Source organism: Lepidochelys kempii, chromosome 4, assembly GCF_965140285.1.
Source record: "Lepidochelys kempii isolate rLepKem1 chromosome 4, rLepKem1.hap1, whole genome shotgun sequence".
NCBI lineage: Eukaryota > Metazoa > Chordata > Testudines > Cheloniidae > Lepidochelys > Lepidochelys kempii.
Genome location: NC_136383.1, coordinates 70,919,789 through 70,938,519, shown reverse-complemented (window position 1 = coordinate 70,938,519; position 18,731 = coordinate 70,919,789). Strand labels below are relative to the sequence as shown.

At 41.8% G+C, this 18,731-nt stretch overlaps 1 protein-coding gene across 4 annotated transcripts in view; it reads right to left on the bottom strand.

The window, feature by feature from the left end:
- The window catches only part of GALNTL6 (polypeptide N-acetylgalactosaminyltransferase like 6), a 935,360-nt gene that overhangs the window by 373,988 nt on the left and 542,641 nt on the right, over positions 1 to 18,731 (bottom strand). The window lies entirely within an intron of this gene.

Here is an 18,731-nt window from a genome sequence, read left to right as displayed (position 1 = left end):
TAAGGAAAGGAGACCAGGTGGGGATAATGCCAGAGAAAATATACCGGAATCACAAAAGCACAAGAAAAGTTGTGTTACTAGGTGCCAGATCATAACACATATTCCATTGCATTGTTCTGTAACTAGAGAGGTCTACACAGAGCCTAGGGTGACTACCCATCCCAAATTGGGTGGGACAGTCCCGAAATGCAGAATTACTCTGGGACAGCATTTGTCCCAGATTTCCTGTGGTGCCCCTCTACGCCTGTCCAAGGCTCAGGGGCAGTGCCAGCCTCTTCCCAGTGGGAAGGGTGAAGTGGGCCTTAGCCTCCCTTGCCATAAGGCCCAACCCCAGCTCTTCCTCTGAGCCCCCACCCCCTGGGCAGGACAGAAGCCAGAGTCGGGCAGTAGTAAGAGCCACTCAGGCAGCCCGGGCCACTGTGGGGAGCCCACCTCTAGCCCCTCCACCTGCCCTAGACAGTGTGACCCAGGAGGCCAGGACACGGGCCAAGGGTGCTCCTAGGCACCCTGGCCTCTTGGCTCCTGGCCTGGCTAAGGGGCAGGGCCTTGTGGAAGAGGAGGAGCAGAGGCAGGACCCCTGCATGTGTCCCACTTTTGCCATCTAAATAGGTGGTCACCCTAACACAGCCTGAGGGGGGACAATTCTGTGTTCCATGAGTGCCCACCTTTTCCCATCTCTCCAGAGTCACACATACAATTGCAGGGTGAGCTGAGAGCTGGAGGACAAGTTGGGCCATACATCTAAAGAACTTTTTGCTGAGTTGTAGAGGGACACCAGATTATCAGTGGCATGTGTTGTGGATTTTCCATCAATTAAAATCTTTAAATTAAATTGGATGTCTTTCTAAATGATATGCTGTAGCTCAGCCAGATGTACTGGACTAGATGCAGGGATTGCTTGGTGAAAGCCTATGGTTTGTACAGTCCAAGAGGTCAAATGGGGTCCCTTCTAGCCTTATAGTCTTTGAATCACTCCCACTACAACTGGTAAAAGATGGTATGTTGTTTTCTCCAACTATAGAAGACCCTTTCCAACCCCTCTCTCCTCCCAGGAGTATAATTCAGTGCCTGTGCAGAGAGAGTGGTTGAGAGATGCTTAGAGGGGAGTGCACTTGCATTGGATCTCTGCTTGCTCAGGCCTCTTTGAGAGTCCAGACTATGAGTTCATACTGCTGGGAGCTTAGCTTAGTTGACTCTCACCCAATTCCAGTGATCATAGAAATTTTAAAGCTGATGCTTAAACCTTTCAGTCATCGCCCCTTTCCTGGTAAACCAGTCTGGTACTATGATTATTGTATTTATTAAATAAAGAAAAAGTGTAGAATATACTGTTCTGTCAGTTGGGGCTCTAAGCAATTTTTCTGCCTTTCTGCTGTTGCACTACTTGCCTCCCTTCAATCCATGTGGCTTGCTTCCAGTGAAATGCTCCCTATTTTTATTTTCTTTGGCTTCAGACCTTAAACACAGTTAAACTTTGCACAGTAGTTATACTATAATCAGTGCCATAAGTGTTCAAAATAAATGAAAAGCCACGGTCCCTGCCTTAAAAATCCCACAGTCTAATACATGGAAGATGATGGATATAATACAGTTGAGTAATTTCGTGTATGAAGATTCTGTAGAAGAAATGCATGTTAAGGAAAGATCTACTGGTGGGAAGGGAGAGAGACCAATTGGTAGTCCTGAAAGAGGAGGATGTTCTAAGTATACGGTTCAGGGTGGTGAAGGGAGATTAAAGGGACATAGTGACAACATGAAGTAAGAGCCTAGTATTTATTATTGTATTTCAGTAGCTCCTAAAGTCCACAGCTCCTTTGTGCTTGGTGATGTACACATGTAACTAAAATATGGTCCGAGCCCTGGAAAGTTTATAATTAACTATAAGATGGGACACAACAGATGAATTAAAAAAAAGCAAAACAGAGAAACATAAGATACCAGTGAGAGGATTATAATCAGCATGATAGGCAGGAGTCACAACGCACCAAGGATTGCTGAGCATTTAGTAGGCAACCAAGAGAAGTGAGTTTTAGAGGAGGACAAAGTGGTGGCTTTGTGGATTTTTATAGCAAAATCAATTATTAAGCCATTTTCATTAGCCAAAAAGACAAAATATTTGTCCTGGGCCAGGTGTGTAGCATTGCTCAAAAATCTGTTATATTTTCCTCTCTGTGACTTGGTGCTGGGCAAGGAGTGTTTAATCAGCCCCTTGCCAGGCCCACTCCAATGAAGAGGAGTAGATTGGAGCTGGCTGAATAGGCCTGTGCCTGCCTGACAACTAGCAACAGCTGCCAGGTTAATTAGCCAGGGGCTATAAAAGGGGTGGGGGGAGGAGCAGGGGGAAAGGGAGAGGCCAGAGGCTGAGAGGGACTGGCGGCTCTGGTCTTCTGCTTGTGAAGCCTGGCTCCAAAATCCTGTATATAGATAGTAAGGTGGTGGTGGGAAATAGATATAAATAAAATATGCTGGTGATTGCATCACCCTGAGGCATCCCTGACTGGTTTGTGAGGGCAGCAGGGGCAGAAGCAAGAAGAGCCCACCAGCTGCGCCTCGATATACTCTCCAAGGTGATTCTTACACTATATCTTGCCTCGTGGCTAGGCACAGGTGCCTCCTTTACTTTTGCTATTCAAGTAACCCTTTTCAGCACATAAATATAAAAAGAGTATCATGATAGACACGTTTGTCAGCACTGTCAAAATAGATGCCCTTCCTATAGCAGGGATGGTATTTGCAGCAATATGCAGGTTTCCTCTCTAAAAACATGTTGATTTGGCACCTATTAGAAATGGGCCCCATGCCATCTTCACAGAGGAGTGCAAGTGTTCACCACCAAACTATCATGTAACATACCAGTTGTGAGTCAAGAACAGAATTCTTAAGTAAGAACATGCACATGCTGTCAAATTTCTATTTATACACTTCTGGTTAAAGCAATCTGCCATTGCTAATTCTGCTCTGAGCTAAATTAACCTTCCAAGTGTGAAAAGTTAATTCTGTAACATATTTGAGTTACAAATAATGATATATGGAGAAGGAACAAGAATTATATTATCCTTAGCAGTCCTGTAAAGAGCTCCTTTGTCCTCAGAGTGATCTACAAATAAATGTTATTTGTAAAATGGGGAAAATGAGGCAGAGAGCGCAAGTGACTTTTCAAAACCAATGAGGAATACACTGAGGATAGGAGCTAGAAATGAGGAGTTTTTAACTCCCACTTCTGTACTCATACTCTACAAACTATCTATCTTTCTCTCATTCTCCATCGTGGGGGTTGTGGTTGCTAAAGTTAGGGATGCCAGGTTCCATTCTAGCCCCTTGTGGCATGCATATGTATGTAAGGTTTTGCAGAAAAAATGGAATTAAGCTTAATTGATTTTTACCTTAAAAGTAATAGGCCAGATTATCAGAGTTTAGTCATGCCATTAGGTGCTGGAAATGCTCCTGCAATTACACACTCAAAGGTTATTGTGATTGTGCATGCACACTTACTCACAGTGAGTGAATTAACTAAAAGACAATAAGAAGAGTTACAGAAAACAGGAATAAACCTCCCTCTTAACACAGGGGAAATTCACATAAAACAAAAAATAAACTAATCCGCCTTGCCTGGCTTACCTATACTGGTTGCAATATTGGAGACTTGGATTAGGATGGGGTGGAGAAGATGGATTTCTGTCTGGCCTCTCTCAGTCCCAAGAGAGAACACACACATAAACAAAGAGCACAAACAAAAGCCTTCCCCCCACCCCAATATTTGAAAGTATCTTGTCTCCTTATTGGTCCTTTGGGTCAGGTGCCATCCAAGTTAGCTGAGCTTCTTAACCCTTTACAGGTAACAGGATGTTGCCTCTGGCCAGGAGGGATTTCATAGCACTGAATACAGAAAGATGGTTACCCTTCCCTTTATATTTATGACAAATGGCGACTGTCAGAGTATTTTCTAGAATGTATTGACATTGATGATACTACAGGAGCTGGTATGACAAATGTGCTTCTTAAAAAGCTGGAAGATATGGGAATTGCAATTGCTGACATGAGAGGTCAGGGCTACAATAATGGTGCCAACATGAGAAGAAAGAACAGAGGAGTGCAGACACGGATCCGAGAGTTAAACCCTCGAGCTTTTTTTGTCCCATGCAGTTCTCATTAATTGAACTTGGTGGTCAGTGATGCAGCATCAGCTTCTAGTGAGGCTGCTGAATTTTTTAATGTAATTCGAAGCATCTATGTATTTTTTTCTGCATCAACTCATCGATGCCAAATTTTGAAGCAACATCTGGGAACATCCTCTCTGACACTGAAACCACTGAGTGCCACATGATGGGAAAGTGGAGTGGAAGCGATAAAGCCTATCAAACACCAAATTAGGAAGATAGATGATGCCATAGTTGCCATTATGGAGGATAATGCTATGACAGGAACTGTTCGTGGGAGAACAGTGGCAGAGGGAAATGGAATCTCTAGAAACATACATAACTTCAAATTTCTGTGTGGCTTAGTGTTGTGGCATGACATACTGTTTGAAATAAATGTTGTAAGCAAGAGACTCCAAGGTGTTGACCTTGATATATCTGGAGCAATGGAACAACTGGACAAAGCAGTCATACCTACAGTCTTTCCCGTCAGATGAGGGATTTCAAAAAGTTCTGAAGAGTGTACAGAAGTTGGCAGAGGAACTTCACACTGAAGCTATTTTCCCACCCATTCAAGAATACAAGAGTCACCAAAGAAGACAACATTTTGATTATGAGGTATGGGATAATCCCATAAGAGACCCCAAACAACAATTCAAAGTTGAATTCTTTAACGAGGTGCTAGACTGTGCAATACAGTCAGTTGAAGAACGTTTCATGCAGCTCAAGGAACACAGCAGTATATTTGGGATGTTGTATGATATTCCAAAACTCCACACTATACCTAAAGGCGGCCTACACCAGCAATGCAGGGCACTAGAGACAGTGTTGACACATGACGACATGTGCGATATTGATGCGAGTGATTTAGGTGATGAACTGAAAGCCCTTTCAAAATACATTTCAGCAGGATCAAATCCAAAGGCTGTTTTGGAATATATGAGCACGAAAAAGATGACCACCCTCTTTCCAAATGCTTTTGTTGCTCTGCACATACTTCTAACACTCCCTGTAACAGTTGCTAGTGGAGAACGCAGCTTCTCCAAGCTGAAGTTAATAAAAAGACATCTATGCTCCACAATGACACAGGAGAGGCTGGTCGGCCTTGCAACCCTCTCAACAGAGCATGAGCTGGCTCAGACTGTGGACCTTCAGCCGGAAGCAGTTCAAATCTTTGCAACCAAGAAGGCATGGAAAGTACCACTTTGATTATTCAAACAGATAAAAATGCCAGTGTTTAGTATGCAGACAAGAAAAGTTACATTTGCTGTTCAGGTGTTTGAAAGTTAAGTGTTACTTAACATTTTTGAATAAGGCATTTTAAGTTGTTAGTTCTCTTTTATTGGGGTAGGTAGCAGAGCAGTACCATGAGAGGAATAGAACAGGAAGAAGTCAGAATTGAGACCTTTCAAAGTTTTGGCCCAAGCGAAGGGGCATGGGGGCATCATTTGAGCTCCCTGCCTCAGGAGCCAAAATGTTGTGGGCCTGCCCTGAATTCAGGCACAAAACCCGTCACGCAGCTGTTGCATCAGAAAGGAAGAATGGATCACCTCACTCCCTTACTCTCAAGAGACTCTACAAACCAAAAAGGACACAATGACGTGGCTGCCTGATTCCCCTTGAATATCTGATTATGAAAAAATAGATTGTCAAAAATAGAAGCAACAGCTAACACAAGGTGAGACTGGGAGTTACAGTCAGAATGGAGGAGGAAGAGAGCCACAGTAGCCCTAGAGGGATTAATATAAGCAAGAAGGGCCAATTAGCCATAAACTGCACCTGGAGGGAATCTAGGCCTCTATGAGGCTTAATTGGGGATGAAGCTCACCTGGGCAAAAACAGGCAGGGCTTCTATAAAGCCAGGGAGCTGGCAATAGAGCTCTAGCGCAGCAGTGAGAAAGTCTTCAGTCAAATTCTCTAATACAAGGGTGGCACATAGGAGCCAGTAATAGGAGTGTAGGAAGCAGTCCAAGGAAGGAACAGTAAAAGGCTGAGAGAACAGACCATAACTGTTGGTTCGAGGACCCCGGGATTGGAACCTGGTGTAGAGGGTGGGCCAGGGTTCCCTACAAGCCACTGTGGAAGTGGCACAGTTGACATGGAGACTGCATAGAGTAAGACTGGTGGAAACCCTGAATAGGAGAATGATTGTGACTTGGCTGGAGGACTAAGCCATGAAGGAGAGGCATTGCAGCTCCTGACCAGTCAGAGGGGGACCACAGAGCAAGTGACTGAGGCAACAGACTGAATGACAGCTGGACAGGGCATGGAGAGTGGCGAGCTAATTCCCCATATAAGCCATGAGGAGGGGCCATCAGAGCTGTGTAGAGAGTGGTGCCCTGCCACAGGCCTGCTTATCTCAAATGTTGTACAGGTTCAGAGAAGCTTCAGTTGAGAATACTTTTCTATACTTATCTGAATTGAACCTCCCAAGCTTCTGGAGTTTGTCTGTTACTAATATAATTGTTTACAATTTGCAATCATTTTATGGCCAGGCTTTTAAGTGTCCATTAATTTTGGGTTTGACCTCCGTTTCTGAAGTCCATTTTGAGATATGGAGGGATGATTTTCAGAAGTGCTGAGCAAAACAATTCTAACTGAAGTCAATGGAGCCACTGAAAATCAGGCTGTAGATTTCTAAAGTTGGGCACCTGAATCTGAGATACCCAAAAGTACTGGACACTTACAAACAATTAGGTCCATACCTCTACTTCATAAATCACTAGCAGAGCACTTAAAGCATTACCTGTGATTTACTCCTTTTAGTGCTCAGTGTCCATGGCTTCTTTCCAAGCTTTATGCTTCATTTTCCAATGAAACACTGCATTTGAGAGTAAGGAATCTCAAACGGCTTTTGCAACTGAAAACAAAAGTTCTAAAACTTAAATAGTGCTCAGGAGAATTCACTGCTGAGTAGAATTAACCCAAGATGATAACCAGAATATCAGTTCCCACAGAATTCTTCAAGATATTACCTTGGTACCACAGGGCACAGCATCTTAAAGCAATAATAATGTAATTATATTTTTATATTGCAGTAGCTATGGTAATGACCTCTATAATTAAAGTTGACATGCAAATTCCATCATAATTTTTCCATCTGTTGTGTTGGGGGGAGGGGGGAAGGCACAGAAATCTTTTTGGGAAATTTTTTTTCCCCAGCAATCTCAGCCCAGAAATGAGTGTAGTTTTTTTTTTTTAAATTTCAACCAAATTCAGTCAGCCACTTGAGTTGTGAATGTGTAAAAATATTTCCAAATTGGAAATGTGTACATATCACTCAGTGTAACAGCTGACGTCTTGTTCAAATATAACTTGTTTCTAGGTATAAATCAGATGAAAGGTACAAGCCCAATTCATAGGATTTGTCAGACCACTTGTTATTATGTGTAAGTGCATCCATTCAGGCATCTTTTGGGAAGGCAACTTTAACAGGGAGAAGGGGCATTAGTACTAAAATGGTATTTATAAAGGTGCCATACTGTGCATTTTACAGTTTTCAAAAATCTCATAAATTATGTAGCCTGTTGCACAAACAGGTATGTTAGTCAAGTAACTGACCTGTTCCTCTCGCTCTTTCCCTTGGGTTTGTGGCTTCTGGCAATGGAACCAATGCAATTGGTTTCAATATGAAGATGCTCAGAGTTTAAAGTGACTTGTATAGGAGGCAAGGAAGTCTACTGGATTATCCAGGGAGTGAATCAGAAGAGCAGGGTTCTCTAATCCTACTTCTGAGATTGACTTGTGTAACCTTGGCTGCCATTTACCCTCTCTTGCCTCTGCCTTCCCAGCTATGAAAAGGGGATAAAAGCACCCTCTTATCTATAATCATAGGAGGATTGTGAGGGTTATTTGATATGTGATATTTGAAAACATAAATCACTATTTTAAGAGTATTAATAATTTCCTCCTACAGTGCCAGGGTTTACTCAATCCATCTTCTACAGAGATAAATAAAGTCATCTATAGTTTATTATAAAGACTTTTCAGACAAGTTCCTAAAAACTTAAGCTCGGACTACACTGAGCCAATGTTAAAGAGCCTGTGCTGCATATTGTAAAAATGTGTGTTTGCCCCAATGTTATTGTTCAAAATTTCCCCTCTCCCCATTAAACTGCAGTTTCTTAGGTGCCAGTTAGCAGCTGCCCTCTACCACAGAGGCAGCTGTAGTCCAATAGTTCTACACATGTGTCACAGAGTGTGGGGGAGTCAGGACCCAGCACCCTCACTTCCTGTGGTTCACCATGACTCTCAACCAGCCAGTAACACAGAAGGTTTATTAGACGACAGGAACACAGTTCCAAGCAGGGCTTGTAAATACAACCAGGACCCCTCAACAAGGTCCCTCTGGGGGGCAAGGAGCTTAGACCCCAGACTTGGGGTTCCCTGCATCTTCCCAGCCAGCCCAAAACTGAAACTCCGCTTCTGCAATCTCACTCCTCCTGGGCAAAGGTGTCACCTGGGTCCAACCCCCTCCCAGCTCAGGTTACAGACTCAGGTATCCTCACTCAAGTTGAGTCATCCCCTGCTCTCCCATCCTCCATGCAGACAGTCCCAGCAGAACTAGATGACATTCCCCGGTTAATCCACCCCGCTCCCTACTGTGTCACAATATGTAATCATCATGAAACACTTCAAGAGAAGTGCTGTGTAAGTGTAATATTCTATTACGAAATACTCTGCTTAACTGGAACATGCTGAACTGGGACTGTCACTTTACTAAGATATCTCCCAGAAAACTGATTTAGCTAATGATACTGAATGGCAATAACCATTGCTTAAACAGGACACTATTAGCACAAATTCAACATAATGGGGATGAATGTAGATAGTGTTAAGTGGTGTTTAACCAACTGATAAATTGGTATGAATGTGTAATCTCTTGTCTTTTAATACACAAGTTGCCAAATAAATTTTAAGGGATATATATTCCTGCAGAGAAGGTGTTAATCAAAGACAACTGGATTCATAAGGCTTTAAACCAAGTAGTTCCAGAAAAGAAAGGGGGGGGGGAATGAGGAAGCTTCCAGATGATTTTCTCTGTTGCCAAAAAACAACAGACAAATCATCCAGTAAAGACTACTGCATGTATGGCAACATGAAAAGAGAGATATACCAGTTGCTGACCTCTCTCCTCTCCTCAAATGTTTTATGCCTACTTTTAAAAAACAAAACACTTGACATACAAACTAGAGATTTTAGACCATAAGGGAAACTTTTAAGGGGAATGATAAATCTAATATATTTTATAAGGAAAATCTTAACTGTATATCTCATGGTTTAGCATTTTTATATATATTTACCACATGTAATAATTCTCTGCTAGCAAGGATGGGAGCTTTGTCTCTTTTTGTTCCTCCAATGCCTTTTATGAAACTACTCATCTACACAGCTCAAAAAAATCAGCCCCCTAGAATAGATATTGGAAATTGAATATAATTAAAATGGTGAGGCACTAAAATATGAAATGACAGTAATGCTCATAAAAGAAATGCCACATTTACACATATTAAACATTAATATAAAAATTCTATGGCATTGTTGTCATAGAACCTGTCAAGCTCATGAATAATCCTGCATTCTCGTGTATCCGTTTATCATCTTCAGCCTTCTGAGTTGCCATGTCTTTGGAATAAATGGTGCTTGCTATATGGGCCAAAGCATTTATCACTTGTGTAGTGTCATTCCACATAGTTTTACAGCTGCAATGAGAACTTTAGGTATTGATTTTATAAAGTTCACACTAGATGTAATCATAAGCATGGAAATTAAAAGACTAATAAAATCTAAGCAGTAAAGTAATGAATAAAAATATAATACAACTGCAGCCTATAGAAACTGGATGAAATAATGGGTAGAGACCTTGAATTGTATTGTCACATTAACTTCTGTAGGCTGAGGAACTTTATATGATCCTCTCCAATGAGGGCCTCTCACAGAGAGCCAAAACATAGCGATTAATTACAATCTAGGTTTTTGTCATGTCAACAAATCAGGGTAATAAATACATGTGGCAGGAAGTGGAATGAAAGAGGTGAGACAGGATAAAGGTTCCAAATAAAGTCATGCAATTAGATCAGGCATGTGTACATCTTGATGTTTCTGTTTTTTTCCTGGGGGATGGGTGTTTTCTTATTTAATTCAATTCTTGTAGGGAACACACTTACTTTAAAGGAGGGATATGAGAGCGTGGTAACTTGGTGAAGAGATTGTAAAGACAGGCGTTGTTTAAAAGAAGGCATGGGGCAAGAAAAAGACAAGGAAATGAATGTGAGATTGAGGTTGGTATCACTGAAAGAGCGGGGGATGGTGAGGAGACTCGGATGAAGATGTAGACCAGAGCTAAGCCATGGAGGTTCTTGAAAATGTGGACAAGGCTGGACGACACGTGTAAGATAAGAATAGAAAACTATCAGTCCTCCCAGTTGAGAAACGTTCCTTCAACCAACCTACTACTTTTCCTGATTGCTCTGATGCCCGGTACAGGGCCAACGGAAGCCAGCTGAAAATCCTGGATTCTATTTCCACTGACTTCAGTAGGATTAAGATAGGGCCCTTTGGTGACAAGTGCTCTATCATAGGGCAGAGATATCACATCAAGATGGTTAAAATGGGTTAACTACAAAATTCTGCCAGCATTTTTTTGGGTGGGAGGTGAGGGTGGGGAAGAGGAATCTGTCTTCTGTTGAGGAAGGCACATGACATTTCATTTGATTGAATCAATTGACACTTGTAAGACGATAAATCAGCTATCCTGAAATTCCAGTACCTTCTTTCTTTCTGCTCCTCTGATGTATAGTCTAGTGTGGAAAAAATACTTTGCTAAAAAAAAATGTTTTACAGCTCCATCCCCATACTCTTGGGGAGAGACAAATGGAACATTTTAAATGAGTGAAACAGATAGAAATATGAAAACAACTGTCTTGTTTCATTTCATAAAGATGTAAAAGGAGAAATAATGGCCCCCTCTATAGTGCTACAGCCAGAGGTGAAAGTAAGCCGGCACGGTGTACCGATAAGAAAGTGGCTGCTGGTAAGAAAGTGGCTGCCGGTACAGCTGACATTAAAGTGCTGCCGCAGCTGTGCTTTAAGGACCGTACCAGCAGGGCCACCAACATGGGGGCCTGGCAATTTAAAAGGGCCTGGGGCTCCCAGCTGCCACTGCTGCTACTGCAGCAGTGGCCGAAGCCCTGGGCGGCACAGGCTGGGCAACAGTGAAGGGCTGGCTGAGGGAGGCTGGCCCACTGCCCCACCACCCCACCCATAGGCATGGGAAGTAAGGGTGTTGGGGGCGCTGCAGCACCCTCAGACTTTCTGCCCAGAGTGGTCCCATGCCCAAGGGCCCCACCGGTGCCTGGGTCCTGGCCACTGGCCCCTCACCCGCTAGCCCCGAGGTCCCGGCCCCTCACCCGGGGTCCTGGCTGCCGGCTCTCCACTGTTGCCGGCCCCGGGGTCCCAGTCATGGGGCTGTGCTCCTGGCACCAGCCCAGGGTTCAGCAGCCGCGGTGGTGAGAGGCGCAGACAGGAGTGGGGGGGGGGATTCAGCAGCATCACCACCCTAAAAATTGTTCCAGCACCACTGGCCCCACCCCTTCCACCCGAGGTCCTGCCCCTTCTAGGGGCCTGAAGCAGGCCCCCCCCCCACCACCTTGCCCAGGGGCCTGGGAGACCTGCATAAGAGATTTAAGTTACTTTCACCCCTGACTACAGGAGATGTGAGCATATTACTTGCAAGAGGAAGATCTAAGCAATAACTCAAACAATGCTCCAGGTTTTAGGTTATAACATAGTGCTAAAGACAAGAACAATATACAGTATCTTTTCTATTTTAAAATACTCCTCTTGTAAACTATTTTTCATAGTGTATGTATACATATAAAGGGTCTGGATCTAAAAGGTGCAGAGTTCAATGGGAGATGTATTCATGATCTCTTGGGACCAGGCCTGTCACCCATAAGAAATATATATTTGAAATGCAGCTATACAAAACCAAAAGCACCCTAGAATGAAGGTATTTATTTATAATTGTGGCACAAATTCAGAAGACAGTCTAAAAACACAGAATCAGGAATTAGAACACTGATCTGATTTAGCACAGTAAAATGTATGTCTTTCTGGAATGCTAAAGTTAAATCTCAGAAATCTCTCAAAAAAGTCTGAGTTGTATGATTATGCCCATTTCTGCAGATCTGATAAGTATGTGCATGGGGATCTGTATTTTTGGTCCTTACCCAAATCAAATTAGAATACCAAGGTTTACCTATTGCTAAGTGGATTTATAAGGTAAATAAGATGACACTGCAGATTCACAAGGAAGAAATTGTATTTAGTGCTATTGCGCCAGGTTAGAAAGTATATGAGGCAATTTCATAGGACATCAGGCCAAATGCACCATTTAACTGATGACAAGGTATCAAAACCTTTGTGCAAGCTAGTATTCCGTCTACTGTGAGTGCCAGGCTTTTAAAAAACAACAGCAACAACAACAAAACGCAGTCAATTGCACACATCTATTCAGAAATAAATAAAGTATTCTGATATTTTGAAGCTACCTCTAAGAAGGTACACTTCATAGAACTCAAAGAAATTATTTAAAAAACACTGATTAATAAAGACTTCGGAATAGTCAGAAAACAGAACCCAGACATGCATCAGCCCAATGACTGGTTCAGATCACCAACCGATCCAGTTAATCAAGGCAATTAATAAAATTCAGATTAAGTGCTAGAGCTATTGCACCAGCACACTACCATTTCAAGCTTAACTGGAAGAAAATATCCACATCCAAACTAGAATCTCTCAGCTAGTATAGGGCTGACACAAACAGGAGAATGGCAGCAGTCAGCTGTTGGTCTTGTGACTTCCCATTAGACATGTGACATCACAGCAATAGCAAGAATTATTTTAGAGGTCAGAGCATTTGAAAGCTGACATACCAGACTTCAGTTGTCACCAATGGCATGACACCTGAAACAGCTTCTAGTCAAATTTCAATTTCCAGAACACACCTGGCATAAAGTAGCACACATGAAAGGCTGACAAGAAGGCTTTTCAAATAATTTCTAAAAATGCCATTTAGTTCTTTCCAAAAAAGTGGCAAAACTAAATCAAACACCATTTTCTTAGTAATTATATGGGAAAGCATGTAATCACCGTAGCCTCCTGAAACGGAGAGAATGGTAGGCTTGCAACTGGGCAGTGTTCCACTGTTGCTTTTGTTAATGTATTAATGAGCCATTTTCACACTAGAGCCAACCTGGCATCAACAGTTACAATAAATTTACTGCAAGAACACTGCTGTTTGTAATTAGCTCTTCATTACACAATCAGGCTGATGTAGAGAAACTGTCTTATGATTTGCTCAGCAAATGAAGCAATATAATTACACCTCACTTGAAATCAACAAATTAGACTGCTGTTTGCAATTGACTATATTATGTATTATTAGCACTCCAGCAATTGCCGGCCTGTTGCAGCCTTTAGCACTTAAATAAAGTAAGCCTAATTAAAGTACAGAATATTTTTGAATTTGCAAGATCAGCTGCATAATAGTCACTATTTTTGCAATTAAAGAAGGAGCCAAGATTTATGTGTCGCATATTCGTCACAAGTTTAAGTCTTGGTCATGCCAATATCTAATAATACATGTAGGAATCACACAGATTAACATTTTATTATATATTAGGTATGAGAAAAGGGAAAACATTTACTTTGTAGCAATTTATATTCTAGCCAGACACAGACAACTTCAGTAAATTCAGATTAAGAGGAAAAGGCATCTGTGAACTATTTGTTCAATTTCAGTTTTTCTGACAGTAAGATGCTTTACTAATCTTAACCTATTGTGACATTTCACAAGTACTTTCCTTCTGTTTTGGATTTCTGGCTTAGTGCCATGATTTCTGCCTTAAAATAAGATCAATAAGGAGTCAAATGAGCTATTTGAAAGTTACAAATGTGTTTTGCATAAAACAAAAATAGTGAACAGCCATGATGCAAGAAAGACTTAATCCACATACATGAGCACTCACCTTCTTCTTATGGCACAATTACTGTGAAATGGGAGAGATGCTTTTATATCATATTGGTAAATTGAATGCCAGAGAAAATATTTTATTGAAGGGGTGACTTTTTTTTTTTAAATTCTCAATGTAAAATTATGAGAGACTTAAAATGAGCATTGTGGGGAGAGAGGGAGATAAAATACAATGATGGTAACCTGGTTACAAAGATCTTCATATAAAAATTCACGGTTGAAAAAGCAAAAAATATAAACATCCATATAATGCTGTTGGAAAGTTCACTCTCTCATGTTGCTTCATATACTCTTAATACTTTTTAATTCAACACAGAAGAGAAAATTGAATTTTAACAAATTAATCTGGAAGGAAAAGCCTTGAAGAATAAAACAAAAAGCTAACTTTCTTCTGAAGTAAAAAGAATAGATAAAACACAAGAATATGAAATTATATGATGAATGCTGTGAGGAAACAATAGGTGTTCACAGATTAAATGATTCCCCTATATTTGGCAGATCATTACCAGAGTCTACCCAGCAGAGAAAATCAGGTGTGAGGACTTCAACAAGAGCAGTGAGGGCCGAGTGTCAAAGAGGAGGCAAACTTGAGGCTAGGAGTAGCTGAGCAGTTTGTAGTCCGTTCCAGGCCAGGGTCAATACTGAGAGTCCAAGTCCAAGTCAGGTTTCAGAGTCCAAATCAGGAGGCAAAGTCCAAAAACAAGCAGCGCTCAAGCCAGGAGTTCAAAAGCATAGAATAGGAATAGTTGTGGCAGCCGCAGAAGATACACGCTGTTGCCTGAATATTTCCTGGAAGCAGTGCATAATTTGTAATGAAAGAGGTGCTGGGGCTCAAGCAATTTTTTGACTTTCAGAACTGACACAGCAAGCCCAGAGGTGCCGGGTCTCAGCCCTGGCAAACCCTGGCACAAATTAAACACTGCCTGGAAGGCCCCTTGGGTTTATATAGTGCACGGAGCCAATCAGGAGGGCTGCTGCCTGTCAAACCCTTGAGGCAGCACTTGCCATGGTCTGTGTCCGTAGCAGGTCATGGGAAGTGCAGCATGCATTGGTTATAGCTGCCACTTCATGGTAGCCTGGAGATGTTAATGGTCTGATAGCTCTACAGGTCTGGTTCTAGAACCATGGGGCTTTACATCAGGTATAATTCAGCATATTGCATTACATTAATGCAAGAGATCTAAATCTTAAGGATGTTAAGAATTATGTTGGCCAACAATAAAATGGCAACCACGCAGCAACAAATCTGACATTTACTCCTGTTAGACAGCAATAATTTTTTTTATGAAAAAGTATAAAACCATAATCTGCTGGTCCATTCAGTTTAGGCAGGAGCTGTATTTCTCTTCCAGGATCTGGCCAGTGCATTCTGTACATCAAGCATGAGATGTTTACAGTGTGACAAAGTTTCTCCTCTACCTTGGTGGGTCTTGCGCTTATTGGCGGATTTAGTCGCCTTGGAGCTTCACTGCAGCCCTCAGTTTGGCCGTTTTCATGAACCCACAATCCAGGTCAACTCCTTCTGTGTCTGACCAGGAGTTGGGAGGTTTGGGGGGGAACCCAGGCCCGCCCTCTACTCCGGGTTCCAGCGCAGGGCTCTGTGGAATGCGGCTGTCTAGAGTGCCTTCTGGAACAGCTGTGCGACAGCTACAACTCCCTGAGCTACTTCCCCATGGCCTCCTTCCAACACCTTCTTTATTCTCACCATAGGACCTTCCTCCTGGTGTCTGATAATGCTTGTATACACCAGTCCTCCAACAGTCTGCGTTCTCACTCTCAGCTCCTAGTACCTCTTGCTCTCAGCTCCTCACACGTGCACCACAAACTGAAGTGAGCTCCTTTTTAAACCCAGATGCTCTGATTAGCCTGCCTTAATTGATTCTAGCAGCTTCTTGATTGGCTGCAGGTGTTCTAATCAGCCTGTCTGTCTTAATTGTCTCCAGAAGGTTCCTGATTGTTCTGGAACCTTCCCTGTTACCACACCCAGGGAAAAGGGACCTACTTAACCTGGGGCTAATACATCTGCCTTCTATCACTCTTCTGTAGCCATCTGGCCCGACCTGTCACAACAGGTTTATCTCAGCTCATTGTCAGGACCTGACACAATATACCCAACAAAATTAATGTATGAGATTAAGATAAACAGCCCAATAATTTGCAAGAACATATTTTTAATCAAGCCTAGCATGCGTAATAAAAGAACTCTTCCACCATACAATTTCACCACAGCTCTTCCAGCAGAGATACAAGAAGAAGTTATCAATTTAAAGTTGTTTCTTCAAGGTAACAATATAGATGTTATAAGTTAGTTTTAGTTTCTTTACTGATATAGAAGACAGAAAAATTATGAAGATACTTCCACATCACAGTGCAGTAGCTGGATGTATTTCTGACTGTAAACTGCATATAATGTCCTGTGTGCATTGTATATTTAAAGATGATTACTTGCATGTATATTTTCATAAAATCTTAAAGAAATCTAGTACTTTGCTGCTGATTGTGAATATAATTAATAACAAAATGTCAAAGTTGAAGGCATTAGACATATTTCTTCTCAGGTCCTATAAAGACCTCAGCTGACCTTCCATGAAAAGTTGAGACAGAATTGTAATATTCTTAGTGCTAAAAGACTGACCAGTCTTTAGCACAGTTATTGTCCTTCCTGCTGGTAAGATCTCTGTGAAAATATTGTGTTCTTTGCAAATGGAAATTGTCAATATCTCTCGAGGCTGATAGGTTACAGCTTGTTTAAAGGAAGTATATATTTGGCCTCTGCTAAATGATTGCTAATGATGCTGACAATCTGTCCAGTTATTGACCAGCACTGAATCTTCCATTTTTGGTTAAGATTAGAGAAAAGATGGCAAAACCATTCTCATGTAGCTAGAAGTTTCCAATTACCTTGATCCTGGCAATCTAGATTCCAACACAGAGAGACTCCTTTTGTTGCATTGGTTGATAATTTTTTGGCAATGGATAAAGAGCTAGTGTCCATGCTCATATTAGATCTATCAGCTACCTTTCTCCCACTGGTAATAGCTCATCTTAAGTGATCACTCTCCTTACAGTGTGTATGATAACACCCATTTTTTCATGTTCTGTGTGTATATAAATCTCCTCAATGTATTTTCCACTGAATGCATCCGATGAAGTGAGCTGTAGCTCACAAAAGCTTATGCTCAAATAAATTGGTTAGTCTCTAAGGCCCCACTAGTACTCCTTTTCTTTTTGTAAATACAGACTAACACAGCTGCTACTCTGAAACCTTCATGCTGTTGATGCACTTGTGTTCTCTGGCAGGAGAGGCTGTTCTTCGGTGACTTTGTTTCTTTTAAAAGGGAGATTGCAGAGGGCACTAATAGGTAATTGGTTTTCAGGCCTAAGGATCTGTTTTATCACTCCCTTATGAGATGTATACAAGAAGTTGTTACAAAAAGTATCAGAGAGGTCTGAGACTATCATGGTGGGTTGGGAGCAGCTAGCAGAGGAGCTTGTGGAGGTAATAGCATCCCCCAGACTTCTGGAAGATGCATGCCCATGATTTGTAACCAATATGAATAACCTAGGGGTCTGGTTAGATATCCAGCTGCTTCTGAATGACTACAGAGATGTGATTCACGTCTGTCACCTTTAGATTGGATAACTGTAATAAGGTGAGCATACACAACGAGGCTAATGCTCAACAAAGGATCTCACTTTTTAAGTGGGGCTTCTCAACATGAGTAGGTGATAGTGTCCTGAGATCCACCACTGGCTGCCTGTTGGTTTCTGAGGAGAGCTTAAGGTGTTGCTTTTAACATGTAAAGCCCCAAATGACTGGGACATTCCTATGAGAGATATACTCTCTCTCTTTTCCTGTAATACTGCTGCGATTGTGATCAGACCCGCTCAGGCTAAAATCCTCTGGATCAGGGATGAGGCTGCAGAGTGTTCTCTGCAAGTGCCCCTTGAATTTGGAACATGTTCCACAGCTTGGCCCAACGTATTCAGAATCTATTGACCTTCCAGGCTTGCTGCAAAATTCATCTATCTGAAGGGGAATTTGGGATAGGAGAGGCTGGTGAGAATGGATCTTTAGTATGAAAACGTGATGGGTGGGAGTTTGATTGTTAATAATTGTGCTTACAGGTGATTGTTATGTGATTGGTGGATGGGAGAGAACTCTGCTGATGTTTTAGTTGTGCAGTTATTCTGGTATTGTACTTTTAGTTAATTTTAAAGGTCACCCAGGCCCCTAGGTAGGAATTTATGTTGTGTTTTAAATTCATCTATTTATGTGCACTGCTTTTCTAACATTATTATTGCCATGATAAATCCCACCTAATTACAATGAACTAAATATGTCATTACTTCCTCAGATAGGAAGCCAACGTTTTAGAAAATATGTTAAAATCTGTATTCTGAAGAGAAATACCTCCATATCTTTCTCTGCAGTATCACTGTAGCTATGTCAGTCCCAGAATATTGGAGACACAAGGTGGGTGAAGTAATATTCTTAATTGGATCAAGCTTGTCTCTTCACTCTTCAATAAAAGATATTACCTCACCAACCTTGTCTC